General features: G+C 48.3%; 1 protein-coding gene across 2 annotated transcripts in view; it reads left to right on the plus strand.

Annotated features, from left to right (window-relative positions):
* The first annotated feature begins 982 nt into the window (after positions 1–982).
* PTER (phosphotriesterase related) overlaps positions 983–15,417 on the plus strand; it is a 45,288-nt gene continuing 30,853 nt past the window's right edge. The window contains exon 1 of one of the 2 annotated variants that reach the window (XM_075922450.2): positions 983–1,122. The gene's annotated coding sequence lies outside the window, so the exon portion shown is untranslated. Of the gene's footprint in view, positions 1,123–12,632; positions 12,754–15,417 lie in introns of those variants that run through there. The other variant, XM_075922451.2, reaches the window with a different exon arrangement.

Raw genomic sequence — 15,417 nt, forward strand, 5'->3', positions numbered from 1 at the left:
GAAAAGGGTATTTATATATAAGGTACATATTGGATTGCACTTTCAAAACGTTGGAGCCCCCTGCTCTGAGCTCTCTGACCCATGTCCCCATTGACAACGGGAGGAATCACTAAAATTTCACTTGGCCATGTTGGCGAGGAGTCCTGTGGCACCTTATAGACGAACTGAAGATAGTGCCACAGGACTCCTCAACGATTCTTCAGATTCAGACTAACACGGCGACCCCTCCGATACTTGCCCATGTTTGGTGATCAGGATCTGAGACGGAGTTTGGGTGCATGAGGGGTGCTTGCTAGAGGGAGTTTGGGGGACAGGTGCGGGCTCTGCCATGGGTCAGGGGATTGCAGTACAGGAGAGGGTGTGGATGGGAGGGACTTTAGCACATCAGCATAGTACACAAGAGAAAGGAGATGCAGTGACTTCTGATAGAGAAACGAAGAGAAAACTATTGAATACTAAAAAAGGGAGAGGCAGAGTTTGAGACAGGAACTGTATGTAGAATATTTCACACTTGTACACATACAGAGGAACCGTGGTGTCTAAGCATTGACCGTCTAGGAATTGGGAGGCCTGTGCCTTTAAGAACTCAAGCCCAGGAGCCTGCCCCCTTCTCGGGGGCTGACAGGCAGCGTCCAGGGAAAATAAAGAAAAAAAAGACTTTGCACCCCTGGAAAACCGATATTTACAAGGACATCAGGTGGCTTGTCCCGCTGGGTGACTGTTCCCACCTCTCCCCCTCTGTAAACGGGGTTTTGTCCCCGCACAGGGTCTGGCAGTGTCGCCCCCCCCCCCCCCCCCGGGTTTAACCAAGGCTACCACCCCCTCCCCCCCCATTTTTCAAATTTCATGCCTCTTCTGCAGCTAAAAAAAGAAGCTTGATGCCTCCAGCCGGTAAATTTCTGCGCCCCATGCTCAGAACCTGACACCCCCCCCCCTCCTGCAATTTGCCCCCCTTCATCATTTTTAACCCCTCCAAAGAGGAGGAAGCAAATCCGAGGAGGCAGCGGCTACAGCGAGGGATACTGAGTGCGCATGCTCAGTGCACCCAAAGTCACACATTCTGAGAAGTTAGCGTTTCGGTCGCTGCACCGGCGGGTTGGGTCGCGCCGGAGGCGGCAGGGGGTAAGCGGCGTCGGAGTCAGAGCGCCCCAGGGAGCGGGCCCCGGGGGAGGGCTTCCCATCGGGCAGCGAGGGGCCCGGCCCAGAACAGCCGCGTCCGCCGTGGGGCGGGAGTCGGGGCTGCAGCGGGGCGCGCCTTGAGGCCGCAGAGCCACCCCCGCCGGCTCTGCTGCCCTAGCCCGCTCGCAGCTGCGGGGCCACGTGCTGCGCTCCCCCGCCCTGGGCCGTGCAGCCCGCGGCGTGGAAAGCGGGCGGTTGAGTCACACGCCTCGCTCGCTTTTTCAAAGGCCCCGCAAGCGGCGAGGCAGCAAGACAGCTTGTCCCGCGCCACGCGGTGAGTCAGGAGCGGAGCGGAACGGAGCTGAGCCACGAGGAGCTGGATTCTCACGCCTGTGCTGAGAGCTCAGCCTCCGCCGTAACCCTTCCTGCACCGAGCTCGTGAAGATCTGCGCATGGGGTTTGTGTCGGGTACTAGGTGCTTCAACACGCCTGTTTTGGGGTGGGGGAAAGGGGTTTTTGCGCAAAAAGAAAACGTCCAGGCTACCGCTACACTACAAGGTTTTGGGGCAAAAACCTGGGGAGCTTCCCCACCTCAAATGAGCTCTAGCACTATTAAATGGGCAGTTAAACGGCAGAACAGAGGGATTTTTCCGCCCTAGGGAAACTTCCTTTTCTGAGGCATAACTGCTTTTAGCACTACAGCTGTTGCAAAAGAAGCAAGTGTGGACACTCCACAGAGGTTTTTCCGCAACACTTGGCCTCCAGGGGGAAAAAAGGGTGGCTGCTGGGCCACTCCAGCCAACTCAATCAGAACTTTATTGTTCCTATCCGCTGGCACCCTTTAAAGCCGCACGCCTCCTGCACAAGCATTGTGGCTGTAAGTTTGCAGGGAGCAGGTGCCTTCAGCACACTGCTCTGCTGCAGCCACAAATGGCCTCCCACTAAGCTTCCCGAGACCACCCTGACCCTTCCAGGGACCAGTCAGAGGGGTCACAGGACCCCCTCCCCAAGGGGGACCAAGAGGTGTGCCCCTATCTGGAGCAGGCCAGAAATAAAATCCCTATTGGAATTGTGGAGTGAGGAGGACTCCCTGCAGGACCCCCAGGCAAAGCGCCCCAATGTGGTAATCTATTCTCGCATGGCCATATCCCTGATGGAGTGAGGTCACCCTGCCCCGACCATGGAGCAAGTACAGGCAAAGGTGAAGGAGCTCCATCAGGGATACGTGAAGACCAGGGAGCGGAGGAGGTGCTCAGGGGCAGGACCCGAAACCTGCCCATACTACCAGGAGCTCTACCACATCCTTGTGGGGGAGAGCCCTCTTCCCCCTCCATTGTGGTAGACTCTGGGCTGGAGCAACCCATCCTCAAGCTCCTGAAGCCTGTCCCCGAATCAGAGGAGATGGTGGGGCAGGTCCAGCCGCCACCGACAGAAGAGGAAGAGGATGGCGACAATGAGCAGGACAGTGGCACCATCACCCTGTCCCAGGAACAAGTCCCTGCCAGCCTGGATAGTCTCCCAGGCCTCCGAAGAGGCTTGGGAGGGAACCTCAGGTACGTTGGCGCACACAGACACACATGGGGGGGCAGGGGGCACACACTGTCGCACCAGCTGCTAGGCCAGCACATGCTGCTGCAGTCTGGCCATGTGCAACCACATTCAGCGGGAGGGTGTGGCACACGGTCACAGCAGCCAGCCCCTCTATGTGCCTGGGAGCCTGCTGCCAGCCTCATGCCTGGGCACATGAGTCTTGCCCCCAGGGAGGAAGAGGGGAGCACAGCCAACTTCAAGCAGGCTACTCGCAAGGGCACAAACCTCCCCCTCTCCCTCCCCACTCTGGAGTTCAGCACGCAGCACCTGGTCATGCCTACACATGAGAGGCAGCAGCTGCTCCCACCTAATAGCTCAACCAGCTGCAGGTATGTATGCAGACCCCAGAGAGAGGCAAGCTTCTCACTGTGCAGGGTGGACTGACTGCCCCTCTTGTGTCTTCTCCACAGCCAGAGCAACCGGGACAGAGGGCCCAGCCACACCACTGCCACAGCCACCACCCAGAGTCTGGAGAAGCCACAGATGAACCAGGCCTGGGGAGGAGCTGATGCGCCAGCACATTGGGGTGATGTGCGACATCCATGCCACCATGTCGTGCCATTCGGAGTGGCAGCAGCAGGCGTGGAGTGACCTGATGGTGCGCTGCGACACCCTGCTGGACATCCTGTCCCGCCCGAGGGAACAGGCGCCGGCTGCCGCTGCTCCTGCCTTCCATCAACCTGTCTCCCCTCCCCCATTCCCATGGCCCACCCATCTGCCCACCCTGCCATGCCTTTCCTCCCTTCCCATGCAATGCCTCTGCTCCCTCCCTTCCCCATGGCCATAGCTCCTCCCCAGTCATGCCTATGGCCCCTCCTATGGCTCCTTTTCCTGCCCCCCCGCCAACCCTGGCCCCACTCCTGCCGCCTCCCTGCCCAGCACATTGGGGCCCCCAGAGCCGCCCAACCCCAACGACGTATCTGCACACAAGGGGGATCAGCTATCTGCCCCAGTACTCCTCCCAGTGCTCATCCTCCCTCCCAGTGATGATCCCCCCTCCCATTTCACACAGCTCCCCCTCCCCCTGACCACCCTCATTTTTGTTCAATAAAAAGGCTAATTTTGATTGGAAACCAAACAAGTGTGTTTATTGGGAGGTCGGGGTAGGAGCAAGGGGAGGGGGCGAGAGGGGGAAGGGACAAAGAAGGAAGGGTAGAGGCCCTGGGGAGCTTTACAATGGTTCCTGCGAGAACCTCTCCCTCAGGGCCTCCTGGATGCGCGCCCTCGCTTCATGGGCCTGGCGGGTCGCAGCTGTCCGGGGCTCCTCAAAGCTCCGGCCCTTGTGGGAGGCCTCTGCCACCATGCTGGGAGGAAGGTCTCCCCCTTGCGCTCCACCAAGTTGTGGAGCACACATCAGGCCGCCACCACCTCAGGGATATTCTGCTCCCCAACGTCCAGGTGGGTGAGGAGGCAGCACTCTGTTCAGGTGAGCATTGAAAATGTCCTTTGTGCGATCCAGGTGGCCAGTGTAGGGACGCATTAGCCAGGGCACGAGTGGGTATGCCGTGTCCCCCACTATACACACTGGCATAGTCTGGTCACCCACAGGGAACTCCCATTGGGGGGAAAAGGTGCCCGCCTCCAGCTGGGTGCACAGGCTGGAGTTGCGGAATATTTGAGCATTGTGAGCCCTGCCCGACCACCTTACATAAATATTAGTGAAGTGGTCCACCAGGGCCTGTAGCACTACAGAGAAGTAGCCCTTGCGGTTCACAAACTGGCCCGTATGATGGTCCAGGGCCCGGATGGGGATGTGCATGCCATCGATTGCTCCCGTGCAGTTGGAGAATCCCAGTACTGCAAAGCCGCCCATGATGGCGTCGAGGTCCTGGAGCCGGATGACTCTGTGCAGCAGCAGGGAGTTGATGGCCTGGACAACCTACGGAAGGAGAGACGGGAACCCATACAATAGAGCTTGAGAGAAGAGCTGTGTGGTCCCAGTGGGGCGTAGCCACCCCCCTTTGGGCCGGCCACCCCTCCTTCTGGCCCCCCACCCGCGGGAGCCCCCCCCATTAGCTGGTGCCTGCCCCTCCTCCCCCCAACCAGGCCAGTATGCAGGTGAGAAGGCACCAGCCCACAGGGCCAAGGCTTTCCCCCCACTCCGTACAGTGCTCAGCCCCCCTGTCCTGAGGGTCCCGCTAATGCAACAGTCCCCTACCCCCATGCAGGGGCTGCATCCTGTGATGTCCTTATCTGCATGAAGACGGCCCCAACGGTGGACCTCCTCACCCCAAACTGGTGTGCCACCGAGCGGTAGCTGTTGGGGTGGCCAGCTTTCACAGCGCAATGGTGACCCTTTTTTGGAGTGCGATGGCAGGCCATAGGTAGATGTCATGTTGTTGGAGGGCAGGTACAAGCCAGGTACAGAGCTCTTGGAAAGTGGCCTTCCACGTGCGGAAGTTCTGTATCCATTGCTGGTCATCCCACGTCTCCATGACTAGCCGGTCCCACCACTCCGAGCTGGTGTCCAGCCTCCAAATTCTTCTGGATATGGTGGGCTGGGGCACCCATAGAGGAGCACCCGCCGCCAGACATAGGTTAAGGAGGAAGATCTTGGGGTCCACCTCCATGAGGAAGAGATCCCCTGCTTGAAGCAGGCACTGCAGGGAGTGCAGCGTGGCCCTGGGAGTTTGTGGCATGCCCAGGGGCAATTGCGGCTCCATAGCGCAGGGCAGACTCGTGGAAAACTGTGGTCTGCAAAGGACAAACACAGCAGGCATTGCTGAGGCTTTGCTTTGCCAAAGAGGCTAGCAAGCAGGCACCAGAGACAGAGAAGCGGCTGTCCAGGGGCTCCCTTTAAGCACGCGTCTCTGGAGGGCTCCGGCAACAGTACTCAACACCAACTGATGACCTCTAGCCCAGCTACAAGTGGTTCTGGGTGGCTTTTATATGTGGGAGAGCGTCCAATAGTGTGGACTCTCTCTTGTGCAAAAGAGTCTCACAAAAGTGAGGTGCTTTGATGTGTGGACGTGGTCTTGCATAAGAAGCCTTTGCACCAAAAAACTAGCGCTACAGACTTCTTGCACTAGAACACTGCAGTGAAGACGTAGCCCCACACTGCTTGTTTTTGCGCAAAAACCCCAGCGCAAAAACGGATTGGCAGAAAATATGCAAATGAGATCACAACTCATGCAAATGAGCCCCTCATTAGCATATTTTGTCGATAGATCTCGTAGTGTAGACATAGCCTAGTAGTGGCATCCAATCCTCTGCTTCTGGGGAAGAAGCAAAGGAGGACACAGGATAGGAAACAGGAAATACAGATCATTCTCACAAAAGAAAGTGGGTGCCTGCCAGTTGGACTTTCCCCTGGTGTTAAAAAACAGCAATCCTTTTAGGGGAGATAACAAACTATATTGGGAGCACACAGAAGGATTGGAAGAGACTGGAGTGGTAGAAGTCAAACCCCCGGCCTAAACCAAAGTTAATTGGCCAGGTGTCACTCAAAGGAGAGACACAGCTCTGTTGAAGCATGGTTGTTTGAGGAACTGCAATCCCAAAAGTTGGCCTGCTTGAGTACCCCTTTGCCCAGGAAATCTGTCAGCAGGGTGGTAGCAGTGTTGTAACAGAATGAGAACTAGTGGTTGAACTACTGTCAAACCAGTAAAAGGAATTTCTGCACTGTGTCAAAGGATTCACTGTCCTTAGTGTTTTGACGGTTCGTACCCATGAAGCACTGGCAGGCTAAGCATCAGGAAGGAATGCTCTCTTTCTAGTTGCATTCAACTTCAGCACAGAGAATCACGTAGTTTTTACAACCTCGGCTTCCAACTCAAGCAGTAATCGGGTTGATAATCTGGACAAGGCACCAGCGTTATCCACAGCAGTGAAAGTAACTTAAAATATCTTACAGGTATTGTCCTATTGCAATCTGGGTCCCTGCCAGCTCTTTAAATAGCTTCCTGCTGGCTTTTGCCGCAGTTAAACCGGTTCTTGATAGAGCTACGTACCAGGGCAAATTCGCTCACTTTCACCCGGGTTATCCGTCAATGCTGTCATCAGAGAAGGCACGGTTTGCTAGATCCTATTATGAGGTGTTTAGATCCCCAGAGCAGTTAAATTACAATCAGCATATAAAGGTCTGGGTTATTATTTCTGCTGTGGCTCCCATGTTAAGAGGACAAACCAGGGAGCAGAGGAGAAAGCACTGTGGGGTCCCATTAAGCAGCCTGAAACAGAAATAAACAAATACAACACAACATTGTAAGATGGTGTGTCCAGACCATGAAATGGATGGCATAGTATCTGGTAGCTCCCATCTCCCCATGGTGATGAAGGCATCTCCCAACTTTCCTGCAGAAGGTTGCTATGGAAACAGAAGACAGCTCTTCAGAGTCCCAAGGACTCTTCATGGAGGTCATCATTGACAGCCACATAATGTGTGATTTTTATTGACATGAATGGCTATCAGCATAGGTAAGTAAGTCACCTCAGTGGGAAACTCAGTACAGAGGAATAGGCCTAGTTGGTATCTGAATGCAAGCTCTTAAAGGAACCTGTAGGTATTAGATTATGGAACGTAGTGTTCTTCAGCTTTTATTAGAGCTAGCTAACTGAATCCTGCGCATAGTTTTAGCACAGTCTGCTGTTAAAGATATCATCTTATGGGTAGAAGTAAGGTTCTGACCATTTGTGGTCATTAAAGATTTGCATGGCATCTCTTGCAAGAAGCAAGATCTTATCCTTGACTGAATTTCCATTGGGCAATTGTATTCTGCCTGTCCAAAGTCACCCCGGTAGTTTGATGCATATGTCAGACTTCACTTTCTGTCCTCATCTGTTCTGTGGTGTTAAAAGGTTGCAGCCTTCTGCCTATGCTGTGGCTGAATTTGAGTGATGGGTGAAGTGATCCCTTTAATAAACAATTTTGTATTTTTCTGTCAGGTACATCGGGATCATTGAATTAAAGACACTATATAAATGTCAGGTATTATTATTAATGACACTTTTGCATTTGAGGATTAAAACAGGCATAATATTCTTCCTAGTGTCATCATTGTCATATTCACTTTTGTTGTTATAATCAGAGATGGCAACAATGACATTCAGATGTTTAATTACATTTCATAAAGGTGACTAGTACTGATTTATAACAAGAATTAGTGCACACTGCAAAAGAAATTAACATTACTGCTTCCTTCTGTTGTTAACAAGCAGTCAGTTTCCAGACCTGTTGAGGCATTTAACATAAGAACGGCCATACTGGGTCAAATCACAGGTCCATCTAGCCCAGTAACCTGCCTGCCTGCAGTGGCCAATACCAGATGCCCAGAGAGAGGAAGTACAATAGGTCAATGTTTCTTAAACTGTGAGGCAGTCGGTTCCCAGCCTGTAACAATGTTTGGGATTCTTCCGTCCCAGGTGCAGAACTCTGCACTTGTCCTTGTTGAATCTCATCAGATTTCTTGTGGTCCAATCCTCTAATTTATGTAAGTCACTCTGGACCCTATCTCTGCCCTCAAGCGTATCTACCTCTCCCCCTCGCTTAGTGTAATCTACCAACTTGCTGAGGGTGCAATCCATCCCTTCATCCCGGTCATTAATAAAGATTATTGAACAAAACCGGTCCTAGAACTGAACTTCGGGGCACTCCACTAGAAACTGACTGCCATCCTGACACCAAGCCATTGATCACTACCCGCTGGGCCCGGCCTTCTACCCAGCTTTCTATCCATCTTACCATCCATTTATCCAATCCTCATTCCCTTAACTTTGCTGGCAAGGATATTGTGGAAGACCATATCAAAAGCCTTGCTAAAGTCGAACTTCAGACTTGTAACTTTAATTTCCTTTGGTGAAGTTAAAGGCAGACTTGAGATGACAGGATCAGGCCCAGAGTTCTCTTATAGCTCTCTACCAGGCTATGCAAAAAAACACAGGGGGCATTCCTTGAGTGAAGTATAGTAATATAGGCTTTTGCTTTGAAGTCACTTCCTATTTGCTGTGTATATAGGGGTAATTAGTTGCATTGATTACCTTAAAACAGTTTATCATTCAAAGGTTTACAAGTAGTTTACTAAAAATTTCCAAAAGAAAGAAAATGATATTGTTACATCCAAGTTTAATCCAGTTGCCAATGTTCCCTTTTGATCACCAAATCAATAGAATATAGTAATGAAATATTACAGACAGGAACCAAAGTTTAGCATCTACATGCTAATTATATCACATTGTTAAACTTCTCACAGATATAGGTAAATACAATTAGGGTTTGTCTATACTTCAGTGGATGCAGCTGTGTCAATTTAGTGGGGCTGGTCAATGGCAGAGCACTATCCCATGGGCATCTGCACTTCATCTCCCCAAGAGGTAGAAGGTAAGTCAGCTGGAGCTCATCCTCTGTTGACATAGGGAGTTGGAGACAATGGTGTAAATTGACCTAAGTTACATTGACTGTAGCTTTACTGTAGTATTTACCACTAACAACGCATAACTCTCATCCATTAAACAAGTAATTGATAACTATCTGCAAGGAATGGTCCTGTTTACCTCTTCAATACTTTTCTAGTATGTTCTTAGAGGTTGATCTTTAGGTCACTTTAGCCTGCTGGGTGCTTAACCCTAGTTGGTTCAGTGTCACACCAGCAAAATGGTATGACACTTCTGGATCCTGCTGAACTCTGCATTATGCACAGATGACCAGTTAGTATCATGTCCTAGTTTTCAAAGCAATAAATGGCTCAATTTCGAGATATATTTAAGACTGAACTATGTTTTTCTGGGACAGTGCTCAAACAAAGCCCAAGATGAAATTTGAGAAACTGGGGGCCAAACCATTGTTGGCAAAGGGGATCTGGGTAATGAGAAAACTTCCAGCAAAAGATGAGGCAAATTCAGAATCTATCTTTAGGAACTACTGTAAAACCTTCTTGTTTGAAAAAGCCTTTCCACCATAAAAATGATGTAACACTGATGTCTTCTTCAACCCAATAAACGTTTACTAATCAAAGGATATATATCTAATAATTATATATATAATTAAAAATTAAAAAATGTACCCTATGCTCAGCAGATTTATTAGCCTGAAAAGTGAAAAGTACCTGAGCTTCTATGAAGTTTTCTAGGGACTTCACTGTCTGTTGCTGTTGATTTTATGGGGAAGGTACTCTTATGTTACATTGGTGGACAACATTATACAAATCTGTAATTTAGATATCTGGATGTGTGATAACTTCAATAATTTTCTTAGTGTTGTAGGATGTCATTTTTGCTCTTCTGAGACAAATATTTTTAAGAGGGTTTTACATGATATCAGCTACACTCTCCCAGTTACAAGAGATTAATTGATTCTACTAGACACTGCAATAATGCAAACAATAGCATGCTTCAGTATGCTGTTATATTTTATATGTGTAGTTTTCTACAGCAAGGGTAGGCTGCATATTTTTTTATATACACACATGTAATATTTATAAAAGTCAGTAGTTCAATGAGAAGTAGTAGTATTACAAAACTTCTACTTGGTATTGGTACTAACTAGTGTGCATGTTTCTGAAATTATTCCTGAAAAACTACTAGGTTAATTTACTATGAAATATTTCTCTAAATATAGGCTTCTCCCTGTTCCACTAAAATCATTGGGTGCAGGATCGGGCCTTTAAACCATTTTCCTCTATTTATAAATAAATATGTAACCTGGGCTATGTCACATTTCCTGTGTTTCTAGAATTGTGTCAGGAAAGATTCTATTATGCTCTTCATGAAACAAGGCAACCCTTATTTTCAAAACAGAAAATGCATTAATCTTTTCTAAAATGTAACAAATAGCTACTGAACCATGACTATTAGATTTCATACATTTTCTGTCACAGTAATCTGGATTTAGTGTTGTTATAATCTCACATTGTAATGTAATGACAATAAAATGATTTCCATGCAATTCTAGGGAGACCCTGTGCTAATACTGCTCTAATGTGCTTACCAACTCAAAACTATTGTAAACATGTGGGGCTATGTTTATGTGATTATTATGTTGTAAGTAATATGAGATTACCATGGGAAACAACCAATTCAAGATGAGGGAGACTTCTCAATACAAGACTATTATAATGGCATAATGGCACAAAAGCAGATCCAGATGGGAAAACAACAAAGGGACAAATCCTGCTATTGGTATTCAGGCAAAACGTCTGTCAAACTTAATGGAGGCTTTGCCAGATTAAGGACTGCGGGACTTATTCATGGTCTTATTACCAGTGGACAATAATACCTGCACTAGTGTTTAGTAGCAGACTAAATTTGAGGAGGGTATTTTGTGCAGTTGATTGTTGTAAAGATTCTGCTAGAGTTATTATAATAAATTCTGGATAGCTGTTTCAAGACCCTAAAGAAAAACTACAGTACTTAGTTGCACCTTATACAGAGAAAATGATAGTTACTCTATCGAAGTGTCATGCGCTCATTTATTTTTTAGAGACTGTCATTTCTGTGTTTATACAGCACCTGGCACACCTAGGATCCTGGCCCTTGGATCCTAGAGCTACTGTAGTACAAAGAATAGTTTCAATGCAGTTTTTAGAAATTCCCATCTTTGTTTTAGTATTTCCAGACCAGATCTTGCCTTGCCTCTCTTTTTTTCTCAGTGGGAGTGGACATTTTACTTGTGCTTTTTGAAAGCAAGTTGGGATTCAGGAAATATATCTTTCCATTGGCATATACAGGCAGTCCCTGGGTTACGTACAAGATAGGGACTGTAGGTTTGTTCTTAAGTTGAATCTGTATGTAAGTCGGAACTGGCGTCCAGATTCAGCCGCTGCTGAAACTGATCAGTTTCAGCAGCGGCTGAATCTGGACGCCAGTTCTGACTTACATACAGATTCAACTTAAGAACCCCAGGCATCCCCAAGTCAGCTGCTGCTGAAACTGATCAGCGGCTGATTCCAGGAAGCCCGGGGCAGGGGCTTCCTGTAGTCAGCCACTGGTCAGTTTCAGCAGCGGCTGACTTGGGGACGCCTGGGGCAGAGCAGCTGGGGTGCTGCTGGGTTGGTCCAGTAGCGCCGCCGCTCCTCGGCGCTACTGGACCAACCCAGCAGCACCCAAGCTGCTCTGCCCCAGGCGTCCTGATTCAGCCGCTGCTGAAACTGACCAGCAGTGGCTGAATCAGGACGCCTGGGGCAGAGCAGCTGGGGTGCTGCCGGGTTGGTCCAGTAGTGCCCAGAGCAGCGCTACGGGACCAACCGGCAGCGCCCCAGCTGCTGTTCCACAGGCGTCCGGAGCAAAGCCGCGGAGCATGGGGGCAGCGGGACAGCCCAGATGCGCCGTGGTTGTCCTGCTGCCCTCGGGCTCCGTGGCTTTGCTCTGCTTTGCTCCCCATCTCCCTGGTCTGCAGATTTAAAGTGATTTAATCTTTCTAATTAGTGATAGTGATAAAAATAATATTATGCAGTTGTTTACTTTCAGGAATTAAGTGCTCTCTATAATGAGGTACAAATACTGTCTTTGGCTCCGTACTCAGCCAAATACAAGGAAGCTGGGACAGAGAATCCTTTACCCCAGACTTCACACCAGAATTTAGTTGTTCCATGGCTGTTAGTGCAGCCTCACGCAGAAAGGTAATTGGAAGATACTGAATTTTTAGAGATGTCCACTTCCTTCCTCAAATCCTCTTCAAAACCAAAGCTCAGGAAATGGAAGTATCTCTTTGTTTTTGAAGACTCCATCCATTGTAGGGAGTGGGCAGCTCAGGGAGTGCCCATTAGTCTTGTTATCTAAGTTGGGAAAACCTGCAGTGAACTAAGTAAAACTGACCAAAGGATGACAGTTCTGTTTCTTGGCATCTTTCTGGGTTTCAGAATTTGTTTGTTTGCATTCTGCATTGGAACAAAATCAACACTGTTTGAATGTTTTACAAAATATGTTTGTAATGAAATATCCATTTTCAGATCAAAACTTGTCTTTTGAATTCAGGAAGGAGGGCAGAACCATGGCAGATGTGATCCTACCAGTCTGGGATGTGGAAGACCCAAATGCAAGTCTCTCTGCTGTTTCATTCAGAATTGAGTTTTTCACCTCAGATTGTCAGCAGCTTGACTCATGATTAATCAGGTATAGCAAGGCTCCCACATCCAAGACCAGTGCTCTAACCCCAAGGCTACGAAGTATGAGAGAATATCTTTCTCTCCCCTGATAAAAACAATTATAAAAGGATATTTTTCTGAAAATGTTTCCACAAGCCTTGGAATTTAGTCCTCAAAAGATAGATGTTTCTATTCAGAGTTGTTTCCATTCTGATTTCTAACATGCCAAAAAAGCTAGAATCTTTGTCAAAACTTGAGAAGTCAATAACTGCAGTCCCTTGAATATTCAACTGCATTTTTCTCTTCTGTTTCCGCATGCTTGTGTGTGTGTCGCAAAGTAATATAACGAAACTAAAATGACTTTCATTTAAGTCTAAGGTGATTATAGAATCATAGAATACTAGAACTGGAAGAGACCTCAAGAGATCAAGTCTAGTCTCCTGCCCTCACGGCAGGACCAAACACCATTTAGATCATCACTGATAGATGTTTGTCTAATCCAGGGGTGGGCAATAATTTTTGCCCAGGGGGCCACTTCAAAGATTTTTTTAAGTAGCCCTGGGCCACCCTGAAAGGGGCGGTGCCTAAACGGGAAGGGTTGGGGCTGCACCACTCTCTAGACCAGGCTCTAATTGTCCTGGGGCAGGGGGAGCACACAAAGCCTCCTCCGCTCTCCCCCCCGCCCTGAGTGCGGCGCTTCAAAGCGCCACATGCTCCTGGCAGAGTGGGAGGAGGCTTCACACGATCCCCCACCCCCAGGCCAATTAAGTGCAGAGTAGACTGGAAGAATGACTTCTCGTTTCTTGCTCACAAGCCCCTTTGCCCCCCCCCATCCCACTAGGCACCTGTGCCCTGGAAGAGGCTTGGCATGCTCTCCCACCCCCAGGCCAATCAGGGCCTGGAGCGGGGGAAGCCTCCTCCCACCCTGCGAGGAGCCTGTGGCACTTTGAAGTGCCGCAGGCTCCTCGCAGGGCCGGGGTAGGGTGAAGGAAGCTTCACGCAGCTCCCCCGCCCCCAGGCTCTAATTGGCCTGGGGCTGGTGGAGCATGCAAAGCCTCCTCCGCTCTCCCCCCCCCCCCCGCCCTGCGCGCGGCGCTTCAAAGCACTACATGCTCCTGGCAGAGTGGGAGGAGGCTTTGCATGATCCCCCATCCCCAGGTCAATTAAGTGCAGAGTAGACTGGAAGAATGACTTCTCGTTTCTTGCTCACAATATTCTTCTTAATGCATCCCAGAATCATGTTTCCTTTTTTTGCAACAGTGTCACACTGTTGACTCATATTTAACTTGTGGTCCACTATAACCCTCTAAATCCCTTTCTGCCGTACTCCTGCCTAGATAGTCACTTCCCATTCTGTATGTGTGAAACTGATTGTTCCTTCCTAAGTGGAGCACTTTGCATTTATCCTCATTAAACTTCATCCTATTTACCTCAGACCATTTCTCCAGTTTGTCCAGATCATTTTGAATTATGACCCTATCCTCCAAAGCAGTTGCACCCCTTCCCAGGTTGGTATCATTTGCAGACTTAATAAGCATACTCTCCATGCCATCATCTAAATTGCTGATGAACATATAGAACAAAACAGGTCCCAAAACAGACCCCTGTGGAACCCTACTTGTTATATCCTTCCAGCATGATTGTGAACCATTAATAACTACACTCTGAGAACAGTTATCTAGCCAGGTATGCTTCCACCTTATAGTACTAGGTTGTATTTGCCTAGTTTATCGATAAGAAGATCATGCCATATCAATTTCCTTACTAAATTCTAAGTATACCACGTCCACCGCTTCTCCCTTATCCACAAGACCTGTTATCCTATCAGAGAGCTATCAGATTGATTTGACATGATTTGTTCTTTACTAATCCATGTTGGCTGTTACCTATCATCTTATTTTCTTCCAGATGCTCACAGATGAATTCCTTAATTACCTGCTCCATTATCTTCCCTGGCACAGAAGTTAAACTGACTGGTCTGTAGTTTCCTGGATTGTTCTTATTTTCCTTTTTATATATGGGCACTATATTTGCCCTGTTTCAGTCTTCTGGAATCTCTCCCGACTTCCATGATTTTTCAAAGAAGATAGCTGAAAGCTCAGATACCTCCTCTATGAGCTCCTTGAGTATCCTAGGATACATTTCATCAGGCCTTGATGACTTGCAGACATCTAACTTTTCTAAGTAATTTTTAACTTGTTCATTTTTTATTTTATCTTCTAAATCTACCCCATTTCCACTAGCATTCACTGTTAGCATTCACTTCATCATGAAACTTCTTGGTGAAGACCGAAACAAAGAAGTAATCAAGCACCTCTGCTATTTCCAAGTCTTCTGTTATTGTTTCTCCCTCATCACTGAGCAATGGGCCTTGGTCTTCCTGTTGCTTGTAATATATTTATAGAATGTCGTCTTGTTGCCCTTGATGTCTCTAACTAGATTGAGCTCATTTTGTGCCTTTGAATTTCTAATCTTGCCCCTGCATATCTGTGTTGTTTGCTTATATTCTTCTTTTGTAATTTGATAAAGGATTATATATTTTGCTTAGGAACTCCTGATATATTTTGCTTAGGAACTCCTGATCATTGGCCAACACTTGGGTGAGATTCTTCATCATCTATTCTCATTGAACAGTATATATTGAAGGGAGTAGATCCAATGAAATTAAGAGAGGAAGTGCTACTCATCATGA

This window comes from Pelodiscus sinensis, chromosome 2, assembly GCF_052426305.1.
Source record: "Pelodiscus sinensis isolate ZL-2025 chromosome 2, ASM5242630v1, whole genome shotgun sequence".
Classification (NCBI taxonomy): Eukaryota; Metazoa; Chordata; order Testudines; family Trionychidae; genus Pelodiscus; species Pelodiscus sinensis.